The 14212-nt window shown below is 36.6% G+C and overlaps 2 protein-coding genes across 3 annotated transcripts in view; one reads left to right on the top strand and one right to left on the bottom strand.

Annotated features, from left to right (window-relative positions):
- LOC127432446 (NACHT, LRR and PYD domains-containing protein 12-like) overlaps positions 1–14212 on the bottom strand; it is a 612890-nt gene that overhangs the window by 347475 nt on the left and 251203 nt on the right. The gene's annotated exons all lie outside the window — the stretch shown is intronic.
- bpifcl (BPI fold containing family C, like) overlaps positions 12986–14212 on the top strand; it is an 86530-nt gene continuing 85303 nt past the window's right edge. For both annotated transcript variants that reach the window (XR_007895748.1, XM_051683564.1), the window contains exon 1: positions 12986–13088. The gene's annotated coding sequence lies outside the window, so the exon portion shown is untranslated. The remainder of the gene's footprint in view (positions 13089–14212) is intronic.

Here is a 14212-nt window from a genome sequence, read left to right as displayed (position 1 = left end):
GCTAATATATAGCTAAACTCCTAAATTCAACATGTCTAAATATCAGTAAACAGCTGGACAATAATTAAATGGTTCAGTCATACCTTGAGGGATGCTTTGCAACTGAATTGTTATATTTTATTTTTTTCAACAGAAAAAAAACATTGTCTGGTTTTAAAGAGGACCTCACTGGGATTATGATGTTTCCAGTCACACTGAATACACTTTTGCAATGTACTTTTGTACAACACTGTGTTGTGCAACAAGTGCTTTTGTGAAAACACTGAAGCAATGTTCACCTTGTCAATGACATTACTGACAAAAATGTTCTGTATGAGGTGTTTTTCTCTACTAAGACGAGATGAAATCTGCATCATGAGAATAATTAAGCAATTCTACACACTACTGACAAAAATATGATGAGAAATAATTAACACTGCAATATATTACCATTGCAGTAACAAAGAAGAAAAAGTTTAAGTAAAACTTTGAGCAAGCACAACATGATCTGAAGACCGATAAACTGAAGCACGGGTTAATCACCTATTTCAAAAGCATCATAGATATTGACATTAATCAATTATATCAACAATATGCTATTATGTCATGTATTTATTTTAGGTTTTCTCAAGGTCTTGTAAGTTGACACATTTACATGAACATCACCACCAGTGGGACGGTTGTCACAGTGACCGTCGCAGCCCATACCCTGATGCCATCACAGATGTGTATGACTTTCTTTCTTCTGCAGAACACAAATTAAGATTTTTAGTAGAATATTTCAGCTCTGCTGGCCCATTCAATGCAAGTGATCAAAACAGGGTTCAAAACTTTGAAGCTCATAAAAGCACATAAAGGCAGCAGAAAAGTCCATTTCACTCCAGTGGTTAAATCCATGTCTTAAGAAGAGATATGATAGGTGTGGGTTAGAAACAGATCGATATTTAAGTCCTTTTTTACTTAATTGTACTTAATTTTACTTAATTCTGCTCCCTGCCCAGTAGGTGGCGATACGCACAAAGAATGAAAATCGCTAAAAACAAAAGAAGAGCAATGTGGAAGTGAAAGTGGAGATTTATAGATTTATCACACCCCTTACTGAAACAGAAATTATAATTAGTCTACAAATATCCCATCCTGGCTGAAACAAATGTTCTGATTGGTTGCTCACATGAGTCAGACTGTCTTTCTTCCTGTGACTTCAGGTCAGCACTCCCATCCCTCGCTGCTCTCTGCACTTTTAGACAGAACTTCTGTATACTTTTCTAAAATAAAACCAATCACATTTCAGCCTATGGTGCTGTGGCATTGCCTCAGTAGATTACAGGTCAAAAGTATTGTTCTACATGGCGGCCACACATATTAATCATTTTAGATGAGCACACACAAAATCCTTAGAAAGATAGCTGGGGTTTTCGTTTTTTTTGTGTCATTAGCTGTGCCATGAAATAGTGTTTCTGTAAGGATGTGCTTGACCAGACTCTACATTGCCTCCAAGTATGAAATGGTTTTTCCTGGCTGTTAGGATGCATAGGGTTTGGCCTATGCCATTAACTGATTACAGACTTCAAATTCAACTAAGGATAAACACACTATACACTTCAGTAAGCAGCCAAAAACATGATTTTTTTTTTTTTTTTTTTTTTTTATCACTTGGTGAACTACACTATATTTTTCAGTAAATACACACACATACTGTATCTTCCTTTTTTCTGACACAGGTGCTGTGTGCATACTGACTAGAAGTTGACCTGATTGACACCATAAAGAAACTGTTCATTAAGGAACTGTTTGCGGTACACTTTGTATTGGGTGTGGTTGTGTTTGCAGTGTGGTTAGGCTTCCAAACCTACAATCTCTATAGGATGGGTGAGATATTAACTCTCTCTCTTTTTGTAATTAACATTTTTATTGATTCATATGCACATGACATATGACTCTACAAATATATAAAGAATCAACATTTTACATTTAAACCCCACTAATACAATCCCACCCTGACCCCTAACGAATACCCCTGTGGTCCCACATAACACACACACACACAATACAAAAAAAAAAAAAAACAACTAAAACTTCTGATTGGCATCGCCAGCAGGTGGGTGTGTCTTTAAGACCAAGCCTATATAATCTAGAGGGGGTCCAATAAAATCTATGTAAAATCTTAAATTGCATAAGGCGAACCCTTGCATCTCTAGATACAGACTTGACATTTTTCAGAATCTTAGTCCACACTCTATCCTCCAATACCAAATTCAAATCTTTTCCCCATACTCTCTTGAGAGAAGTCAAGGCTCCATCCCCCAGACTCTGAATTAGCAGGGAGTAATACACTGATGCTTCATGACCTTTTCCAAAAGCAGCAATCACCTCTCCCAAAGCACCTGCCACTTTAGGGGGGTGTGTGCTACTCCCAAAAACAGTACAGAGCATGTGGCACAGCTGTAAATACTTATAGAACCAAGCCACGCCCACTGAGGATACTGAGGATCAGTTGGTCTCCATATAAATATTGATTTCAGTCCTTAGCATTTGTTGGAAATCAGGATTTTGCAAAAGAGACACATTATGGCACCAACTATATGACTTCTTTTTCTCTGTATATGGCAACACCTCTAAACTCACCAGGGCAAGATATTTCCAATTGAGCAATCAACAACAGATGAAAATTCTATTCTAGAATAAATCTTATGGACTGATGAAAAAAAATGTATAGTCCCTACCAGACAGGTTCAAAAGTCTCCAAATATCTGTAAGACCAAGATTTTTACACATCCTGTGAAACGTCAGTGTTGCTCTAGGGGGTTTACACACTTTTGCTTCACTGTGATCAAGGACTGAGTCCATCAAAAGATTAAAGTCTCCTCCCAATATTATATCATGAGGTGTGCCAGCGGTTTGCAGCATCCCTTCAAGATCTATAAAAAAGCCCTGATCATCAGCTTTAGGTGCGTAAATATTAGCCAAAATCAACCTTTGCCCTTGAATTTCAGCTAAAACAATAATGACTCTCCCTAATTTATCTTTAGTCTGTTTGAGACATTTGAATTGTAGATGTTTATTAACCAATATAATGACTCCCTTGCTCTTACTTGAGCCAGCACTAAAAAAAAAACATGTCCACCCCATATCTTCCCAAATTATTCAGCTTCCTGCGGGGATAGATGTGTTTCTTGAAGAAACACAGTATCATATTTCTTATGTTTAAGAAAAGTAATAACCTTCCTTCTTTTTATGGGTTGCCCAACCCATTTCCATTCCACATGGAGAGAGATAGTACACTCATATTAACATTTGACATTTTGATATGGTATAAAAAATAAATTGTGTGTCAAAAACAAAATTATACAGACCACATTCCCCAGTGAAACAATCAAACCCTGAACTTCCCCTGAACGAAACAAACAAAAATGTGCACATTAACCCCGCACACGAAAGCGCCATCCGGTGCCATCGGATTGCTAAATTTTGCCTCACAAATCTGTGAGGCAAAATTACATAACAGAAAATACTTTGTAAAATAAACCCCGGCCAATAGGAAGAATGAACACAAAGAACGTGTAGATTAATTCACAGAACTGTCTCAAAGGTGTTCCACAAAACAAATTCCAGCTGATATAAAACCGTTCAGATTCCTCGGACAGACAAATGAATATTCAGTGAGCTGGCTGTTATGAGTTCAGCGGATGACGTAATCCAATGTCCCGTAAAAATACTCAACAAAACAAACTCCAGCCAGCAGGAGAAATAAGCACGAAGAACGAACAGATTAATCCACAGCTGTTCCAAAGGAGTGTTATTCAATAGAACAAGCTCCAGCCGCTAGGCAGAACCAATACAAAAAGAAACAAAACCGGCATCCCGGCTCCCCGGATGGTCAAGAGTCAATTCACTCGGAGGCCACATAAAAGTATATACCATGACTTACACAATCCGCCAACTTCATAAAAGACATCCTTTGTGTGAGCATGTAGGTATTTTGCGGTCATCCGTTGTGTCCACTTTCAAACTGGCTGGGAACTTCAATGCAAAAGTAAACTTTCATCAATGCAAAAGCTTCTTTAAGGAAAGTGTTATTCTCAAAACAAACTCCAGCCGCTAGGCGGAGCCAACGCAAAAAGAAAAAAGAAACCAAAATGACGGCCAGCTTCCTCAAAAGCCAGAGTAAGTACAGCGAGTCGACCCACTCACGTGAGAAACACCCAATGATTTACTCACCCATTGATTCAATAAAAGACATTGTCTGATTGGGACATGTAAATACTTTACGACTGTCCTTCGTTTCTATTCTCAGTTTGGCCGGAAACATCAGGGCAAAAGTGATCTTTCGCTGATGTAAGAGTTTCTTACATTCTTTGAACCGATCGCGTTTCTCTCGTCGAACTCACAAAGTCCGGGAACAAGAAAATATTATGGTTCTTCCAAGAAAGCTTCCCTTTGCTCCTCGCCTGGTGCAACACAAGATCTTTATTGGATGATCTCAGAAATCTGGCCAGAATCGATTGGGGCCTATCTCCCTCAGCAAATCTGTGATCTCGCTCGATTTCCAGCTTGTTGCCTGTTATGTCGAGCAGACTCGGGGAAAGCTCGTCCAGAATCCCACCATATCCCTGCCCTCCTCATGCTCAGGAATTCCAACAATTCGAACGTTATTCCTGCGGCTTCTATTCTCAAGATCTTCAAGCTTTTCAAGGACATGTTCCAAATCAACTTTGGTCGTGGGCGGATTAGCGGTTAATTCCCTCTTCGAAGATTCTAGACAATCGATTCGTCTCTCAGCATCAGTCACTCTTGTAACTAACTCAGATAATTTTATTTCCATAGCCGTAATCGATCAAAGTATTACAGCGAGATCTTCCAAGTCAGCAAGAACCTTCATCATCATCACCGACATGTTGGACAACTGATGCTGGATCACCTCTCCCGCCGCGCCATCCAAATCAAGTCCCCGGTCTGTAGGCCTATTGGGGCTTTCATCCTGAACACGTAAGTGTCTTTTAATGTCTCCAGAGCCCGAGGATTTTAACTTCTTTGCCATGTTTTGCCTCAAAGAGCAAATGTGTAACTGTTGTTATAACTTAGATGAAGATCAAACCACATTTAAAGACAGATTTATACATAAACACAGGTTATTCCAAAGGTTTAAATACTCCATGTACACCTGCTTATCCATGTGATTATCTAATCAGCCAATTGTGTGGCAGCAGTACAATGCATAAAATCATGCAGAAATAAGTCAGAAGCTTCATAACTGTAACTGCTGATCTCCTGGGATTTTCACCCACAAGCGTCTCTAAAGTTATGCAATGTTCAGCTCAAGATGGCGCTGAGTATGGCTGCTGTTTGCGAGCTCCGACCCAACATTGCAGTTTTTTGTTTGTTTTGTTTACAGTTATTATGTTTTTTGTCTTGGATTTTGTCTGCCTTATTGTCTACGACAGACAAACACTTTTGGACATTGGTTCTGCAATTGCACACCGTAAACCGGACTTCAAATTCCTCAATGCTGACAAGCTGTTTACAAACATGGCAGCGGAGCCCTTTGTCTGGGCGGCCCGGCCGCGGAAACGCAGAAGGAAAAGGGGAAGGAGAGCTGGCGTTCTCATCAGAGAAAGACGTCACACAAATCAACCCCTGCTACCCAGTATTCTACTGGCAAATGTTCAGTCTCTGGACAACAATCTCTGCGAGCTGAGAGTGCGGATCTCTTTCCAACGAGAGACGAGGGACTGTTGCATTATCTGCCTTACGGAAACTTGGATGTCTGTGGAGATTCCAAACTCAGCCATCAAACCTACGGGGTTCTCCGTGCACCGAGCGGACAGAGCGAAAGACCTCTCAGGTAAAAGCAGATGTGGTGGTGTATGTTTTATGATCAACAAATCCTGGTGTGATCAGAGGACCGTACATTCTATCAAGACTTTCTGCTCTCCTGATCTGGAATTTCTCATGCTTCTGTGTTGAACATTCTGGCTACCGAGGGAATTCACAGCGGTCATTATCACAGCTGTGTACATCCCCCCACAAGCCGACACAGACCGGGCACTCAAGGAACTGTATGGGAGTATAAGTGAGCAGGAAACCGCGCACCCTGAGGCCGTTCATTGAGACTTATGTACACGTGATTTTTTTTTTCTTTTTAATAAATTTGCAAAGATTTCAAACAAACTTCTTTCACGTTGTCATTATGGGGTATTGTTTGTAGAATTTTTAGGAAAATAATGAATTTAATCCATTTTGGAATAAGGCTGTAACATAACAAAATGTGGAAAAAGTGAAGCGCTGTGAATACTTTCCAGATGCACTGTATATTGTGTGTGTGTGAATGTGTATTATATATTGTGTGTATTGTATACTGTGCATTGTATATTATTATTGTATATTTTGTTGTGTGTAATTATGTGTATATTAGATAAGTAAATTGTGTTGTGTAAATCTGATGTTTATTGTAAATTGGTATATGTCTCATCACTGTCATGACTATGTTGCTCGGAACTGCACCCAAGAATTTTACCCACTGTTGCACTTGTGTATATGGTTGTGTGACAATAAAAGTGATTTGATTTGATTGAGTTTACTCAGAATAATGCCAAAAACATCCACTGAGCAGCAGTTCTGCGGACGAAAATGCCTTGTTTTGCACTGTAGTGAGGAGAATAGCATCCCAGAGTGTATATTTTATCCATCCATAAAATAAAAAATATACCTTTAGTACTCTATGTACACTTTAAAACACAATCAATACACAATAAAATGTGTGTTTGTGTGTGTCTTTGTTGTGTTTCTTTGCAGTCCGGGAGGCCTCTCATTCTCATTCACGTTCTTGCTTGCGTTCTCCTGACCGTTCATCTGATCAGGAGCATAAGCTCAGGGATTCCGCTCAAAAGGCGCTGAAGTCCATTGGTTTAAATCTGGAGCGGCAGGGTTCTAGAAAGCTAGTGGGCCGGGGCCAAGGTGTCTTCAACAACGGACTCCTGGACATACACTGCAGCGTTCTACAGGACCTGCTGATCAGATTGAGGGGCTACGACCAGCTGGACAACCTGCTACAGGACATCAGTGCCTTCCTCAACCAAGATGAACGCAGTGCCATCAGCAGCATGGTGGCTTATTTCAGGTCTCTCTGTGTGTGTGTGTGTGTGTGTGCAGTTGAAGTGGGTTCAATGTGGACTATAACGTGGCGCTGTTTGTTACAAGGTTATTATAGATTTTAGTTTTAATATAGTTCAAAATTGTATTTTATTTCCAGTTTCAAATTATTATTCCGTTCAAAAAATAAAAAAAAAACCTTTTTCGTTTTCATCAGTGATTTCGGTTACAAGATTAACACTGCTACACTGTAAACCCTAATAAATTAGAATTAAAATATTTGAGGTCATCAGTTACATAAAATTTAAGTTAATGAACTCTACGTTAGTAGAACTTTAGATTTTGTACTACACCTGTATGTTATTTGCTGTTAACTTAAACACTTCTGATAGAACTTAAAGGGATAGTTCACCCAAAATTGAAAAATCTCTCATCATTTACTCACCCTCATGCCATCCCAGATGTGAATGACTTTCTTTTTTTCTGCTGAACACTGTGACGATGTGATAGGTTGCCTGTGAGTCCTACATGCCCACATTATATGTTTGTTTTGTTATAAGATGTATGATATGCACTTGTTGTCTTTTTGTTGTCTAAGGGTGCACATTAGGCAAGAAAGAAATACAACAAGAGTTTTTCTTTTGCTTTATTAATTGGAAGTTTGTTTGATTTTCTTCTTACCTCTCTCTGGGTTCATGACTGCAGCATGGTTCCGGGGGTGGGTTTTAAGAGAATGTGCGGCCTTTCTGTTTCTTGTTTTATACAGTAATAATTTAATTGTGGGTAATGTAGCACTAGGTCAACTAGGCCTTCTGTTGAGGGGCGATCACTGTTTATAGTATATGTACTGTTAATGTTAGATGTGGTAGTTTATAGTATATGTGTTATTTTCTGTATTAATGTCAGTTGTTAAGAGTTTATTTATGTGTTTATCTTGTGTTGTGTTGATGATCTTTCCCCTGGGAGGGTCAAATGGTTTGATCCTTGGGTTAAAAATGTGGTGTCTTTGTCTCGCTAGTCAGTTCTGAAGTGGGCCCTCCATGAGGAGGGTCAAAGGTTTTAGCAACCCTACTGCAGTTTGTTTTTCCTCCTTTTTATGTAAGTTTGCCCAATATATATGCAAAGAGAAAAGGGCGATAAAGGCCCAACATTTTATAATTTTTGTTTTTTTAAGTTCACACAGTACAAGACAAACACTGTGTCTGCATTGCTAGCAATTTGCCTGTGTCTGAAAACATTGAAAACAAACTGTTATTTATCAATTAGAGCTGCTTAAAATATCTATTTTTATATTGCAAGAAAAAGTAACAGCATGTGGGTTTTGAACAACATACGGGTGAGTAAATGAGTGTTACATTTTCCATTTTTGAACTACTCCTTTAACTGGGGGCTCATCCTCAAAATAAAAGTCTCTCTTTTAAAAGAAGAAAATTGATTTTAAATGACTCATCCACCTGAAACACATTTCTGCCCAGGATGGTGTTTCCTGTTGAACTCTTTCCTAAACCATATTTTCCCAATAACAAGATCCTCAGATCTGACGTGACAAAAGCAAAGGGGGGATTTTTTTAAAATTTTTTATTATTATTTGCATTTCTGTTATCTGTGCTCTTTCAGTTAGGTGTATGATATGTAAAATGATCAGGTTCTGTTTCACATCTTATGTTTCATATTACATTGATAGTGCAGCATTTTCCCATGATTCTGATAGTTAGAAAAGTGTAAATATATAATCACCAATAAATTTGGTTTTGTTCTAGTTGCGCTCATACATTGAAAAAGTGGTAACCTGCCATTGTTACCTCAAGGATCTATTTCTACCTCATTTAACCATAAAAATTAATTTTAAGTTATTTAAATTTATAGGCTAATTTAGTTAGATTAAATGATACATTCTGAATGAAATATAATTAATGTAGTTAATTTAGTTATTACCGCATAAATATTTTTTTTTTTATGTTACCTCACAAATAGTTTTTACAGTGTACAGCATTGAAGGAGGAGATCTTGTGTCATTTCTAGTCAAAATACTGTTACATGAGCACTCAGGGAATAAAAGCACCACTTTTAGTTCAAAATGCAACTTTTAAAAATCAGGTTCGTCTACTTGCTAAAAACGAATTGAGTAACTCAAGAATCTATGGCAACTCAGGGATCTTTGTGTTGTCAGAATTGTAGTCCCATTCAGTAACATTGTATATGACTGATTTAGTTCAATATCAGGTTAATTTTTAGGTTTTAACTCACTTGGATTTCCTCTGTTATCACTGAGTTTGTTCTGAACTGCTTTCATAGTGCTGGAGCTCTTCTTCCTGTGACAGTGAAAGACACGTGTCTTTCCTCACTGAAGATACAGTAGTCAGGGATGTAACCAGGCTTTGAAAATTAGTGAGGTCTAGGATGGGGTCATGAATTGTGTCAAAATTACAATTATGTTTTTAGCAATGAGGTTGTGAAATATTGCTATTTTCCATGTTTTCAAAAGCCATTCAATCTGAAATAACTTATATGAAATAACTGAGAAACTAACCGAAATTGAAGAACTGATTCCTCAAGAGATGCTTGATGACTTAGAAAACTGAATCCTCCATTGATCCACATTCAAATATAAGGACCTTTTTTATCTAATTGGATACATTTTTACTCTGGATAGTCTTTTTAAATAAAAAATTATAATTGCAATGATTTGTGTCTACATGTAATTCGTGTATAATGTGTCTATACAATCATTTGTTAAACTGTTTCTTTCTTTTTTTTCTTTCTTTTTTTTTTTTTTTGCAACATAAAGAACGTTACAGAACATAAGCAAAAATACATATGGTGGATACAAAAAAGGGTATAAAAATGACAATTTATTTAAAATCCATTCAGTGATAAGGGATGTTCTCTTAGCTTTCTTAATAGAGAATAATTTCATAAGGGAAGATAACAAAATCTGCAAAAATTTGGTTTGAATTTAAGATACCTTGCTTTATGAATGTGGTATTTACCCATCATACAAATACAATGTATCGTATTGTCTAAACCCTTATTATATCAGTTCTTAAACTCCTCATCCAGTAATAATAAATGACTGTGACTGGTCCATCCTGATCAGTGCTTAGAAAAGTAACAGGTGCTCCGTGACAGCGCTGTGTATGAGCTGTTTCAGCTCTGATCTGGACCAGTAATTTACAGTTGATTCATTATAATAAAGACTATAAAATAGTGTATGCTGTGAGAACTCGAGAGAGACAAAGACCAGGTTCGTAACCAGCATTTGAAAATTAATGAGATCAGGGGTGGGAAGTCAAAAATTGTAGCAAAATTACAATTATATTGTGAAACATTAGATACTGAATTAGTTTGTTATAAGTTATTAGTTATTAGATGAATGAAACTGTCTAGCCTTCATCATGGCCAGTGTTTGCATATTTGACGTGTTTCATACTGTAGCCTGTACCACAGACAGTACCTGCCTCTGAATATGAATATCCATACTTCCCTACTACACTGCCAGGCCAAAAAAAGTCACAGTTTGGATTTAAATAAGCAGATACTTAAGAGCCTATGACTGGATTATTATTGCAGTGATTAATATGTTTCAGCTGGCAACAGTTCTTTTAATCCTAACTGATGCAGTGTGTAGCTTCTCATTTATTTTATTATATTTATTCAGAAGGGGCAAAATATTGACCTGCATCAAGCAAAGAAAAAACCTAATGAGATTGCTGAAATCACTGGAATTGGGTTAAGAAGTGTCCAACGCATTATTAAAATCTCGAAAGATAGTAGTGAACTGTCTGATTCGTAGAAGAAAAGTGGTCTGAAAAAATCTTGAATGATCGTGATCGGAGATCTCTAAAACACTTGGTGAAGTCACATCATATGCAGCAATAAAATGAAGTCAGCTGACTACCTGAATGTACTGAATGACCAGGTTATCCCATTAATGGATTTTTTCTTCCCTGACGGCACGGGCATATTCCAGGACAACAATGCCAAGATTCATCGGGCTCAAATTGTGAAAGAGTGGTTCAGGGAGCATGAGGAATCACTGGACACCACAGAGTCCTGACCTTAACCACATTGAAAGTCTTTGAGATGTGCTGAAGAAGACTTTATGGTTCGACTCTCCCGTCATCAATACACAATCCAAAAATGAATGCCACTCTGGATAGAAATAAATGTTGTGATGTTGCATAAGTTTGTCAAAACAATGCCATGACAAATGTGTGCCATAATCAAAGCTAAAGGTGGTCCAACGAAATATTAGAGTATCCAAATTATTTTTGGCCAGGCAGTGTATTAGCCAATATATTTCTGTCATATCCAATTCATGCATATCCATTTTTTCTCTTTGTTCTATGTCTCATATATGTAGAAAGATTTATTATCAACACTATTATAATCACTTGTCAAGAAATGTAGGAAATACAAACTGGGGGAAATCCCCTAAGGAAAAGTCAGATGTTTAATCTAAGAAGCCAAAAGTTTTTATTTGTTGTGAATCTCTGGGTCTGTCAGCCCATTTTTGGAGTTGATAGTGGCATTGAATGTCATAAGTCCCGTTTTTGTGTTTGTTTATGAAGTATTTTGGGTAACATGTATGATTATGCTTTCACCTGTTTATAACAGTGTGTTATTCTTAACTACATGAAACATATTTAACCATATTGAAATCCATTCCACAGAATTGCAGATTTTCCATCAAAATTAGGCAGCTTGTGTGTCGTCAATGGCAAAAATCCCATAATTCTTTTAAATAATCTTTCAATTTCACATTTGTATTGTTGGTTTTGCATTAGTAATCTTAATGAAATAGCAGACAACGGTAACACATTATTCTGATGGTCCCCTACAAATATTCAACTGACTATAAGTGACTTATCAACTGGCTTGCTATAGCTAGTAAACAGTGTTTCAACAAACATTCAGTAGACTTTCAGTAACCTGTATATAGATCTTTATGAATGACCTTTTAATGAACTGATGTTCTCAACAATAATGTAAGTCGTTCATTAATAAAGATCTATATACAGGTTACTGAAAGTCTACTGAATGTTTGTTGAAACACTGTTTACTAGCTATAGCAAGCCAGTTGATAAGTCACTTATAGTCAGTTGAATATCTGTAGGGGACCATCAGAATAAAGTGTTACCCAGACAACTGATGTCCTCTCTTAATACATTCAAATAATTTAATAGCCCCAGACAGTTAATAATTGTGCAACTCATTAAAATCACCTTAAAATCACATTATTGCCATATTTAACTCTGAAGCCACTTCTAAACATAACTCAGATCACATAAATTTTGGGAGATTAGAGCAATAAAAATCATTTACATAACATAAATTGGTATTTATAACATGTGAATAATGTCCAGTAATCTGAGCTCCATAAAATTTGCCATAGCATAATAAAACAAGTATACCTATAGCTGAAAAAGCATGCTCTGTAATGTGCTTATTTTCACATGCACCAATAATCAGAACATGCATGCAAAATAACAACAGTCTTGAGGGTTTTACTCAATTTTATTTTTTAAACAATGAAGAATAACTCAGATAACTGTGTGTTTGCCAGCTGTTATTTTCACTCTCATGGAAGGAAGAGACATTTTACATAAAAGACACAACACTTCAACTTAGACCATCAGTTCATTTGGAGACCGGTATGGATGTGTTAACTATATATTTCATGCATTTTATATGAATGACAATGAAAAAACATAGGTTTCCCACAAACCTTTTTGGTGTTTAAATAAACATTAGTTTTTTATTGTTTAAAAATGGTTTGAGGATGTTTAAGTCAGCCAATACAGTAACTTTGGATCCTCTATGATAAATTGCTAGTGTTGTTCCTAATTTGTAACATGCTTTGATAGAAGCATCTGCTAAATGATTAAATGTAAATATTCATGAACGTGCACGCCCAAAGCAGGAACTGAATGGTATTCATTTGAAAGTGACTTTAAGGAAACATTCACAAAGAAACTCCTTCACTGACAGACATCTATAGCTGTGCTCAATATTTTGAGGTATGCTCTATCAGTTTCATATTATTTATAACTGTGTATACATGTATGTGTTAAATATATAATTTAATAATATACTTTGAGTAAACTGTAAGTTATTTTCCCTTACCTAAATCATAAACCTAAACATTATTTTAATTGGAAAATAACTTTGTGTACCATGGAAGAAAGAAACATCAGTGTTTGGAACAAAACGAGGGAAGCATATATGATTGGTTAGTCTAAAAGTCTGATGAGCCAAGGTGTACGAGATCTTACAATTTTGCCATCTTGTACCAACTATTAGTTTGTAGTTAGTGCAATTGTCATGTGACTATGTTGCCAAAAATACTTTCATTCATAACACAATTACCTTACCTACACTAGATAGCAAAGTGGTAGAATTATAGATCCATAGGAAGTATTTTTTATCGAGACCGCTTTTATTCAAATCATTGTTAGAACATGGAACTCACAATATGGTGGATTTAGAGAAGAAAGTCCCGCCTACAGATAAAAGAGCCAATAATCTATTACAAACAGAGATCGCCTGTCAGTTAACTCGAGAACGCGCATGAGCATTAGCTGAACCAGCCTGAAAAATAGTGTTTTTAGCATGATCTGAGCTAAAGAAGCACAAATTGATACTATTATTGTCATATTTCAGATTATATATATATATATATATATATATATATATATATATATATATATATATATATATATATTTTTTTTTTTTTTTTTTTTTTTTTTTTAAATCGTAGTCTTGACCAACCTTTTTTGAGATTTCGGCCATTCCCCATTATCGTGAATAGAAGCTGTACTTTCATGCCACTTGTATCCATAGAAAATAGCAGCCCGGGAAGATGGTCGCTGAGTAGACTGACTTGCCTTGAATGGAATCTTTACATATCCATACAACATATATTATTTAATATGACATATACAACAAATATGTGGTCATTCAATGCATTTTGTATCAAAGCAAAGACAAGATGATCCACATTTTAGACCACAGTACTACGCACTACGACCGCACTACAATGTCTTATATAATTATCGTCAGAGCACTAATTCTCAGTGCAGTTGTCATGGATGGAGTGGATGAAAGTGTTTGCGGTATCTGTGGGTGTATGTGTGCAAACGGG

The sequence above is a fragment of the Myxocyprinus asiaticus genome, chromosome 42 (genome assembly GCF_019703515.2).
Source record: "Myxocyprinus asiaticus isolate MX2 ecotype Aquarium Trade chromosome 42, UBuf_Myxa_2, whole genome shotgun sequence".
Taxonomy (NCBI): domain Eukaryota; kingdom Metazoa; phylum Chordata; class Actinopteri; order Cypriniformes; family Catostomidae; genus Myxocyprinus; species Myxocyprinus asiaticus.
This window is presented reverse-complemented; position numbering and strand designations above follow the sequence as displayed.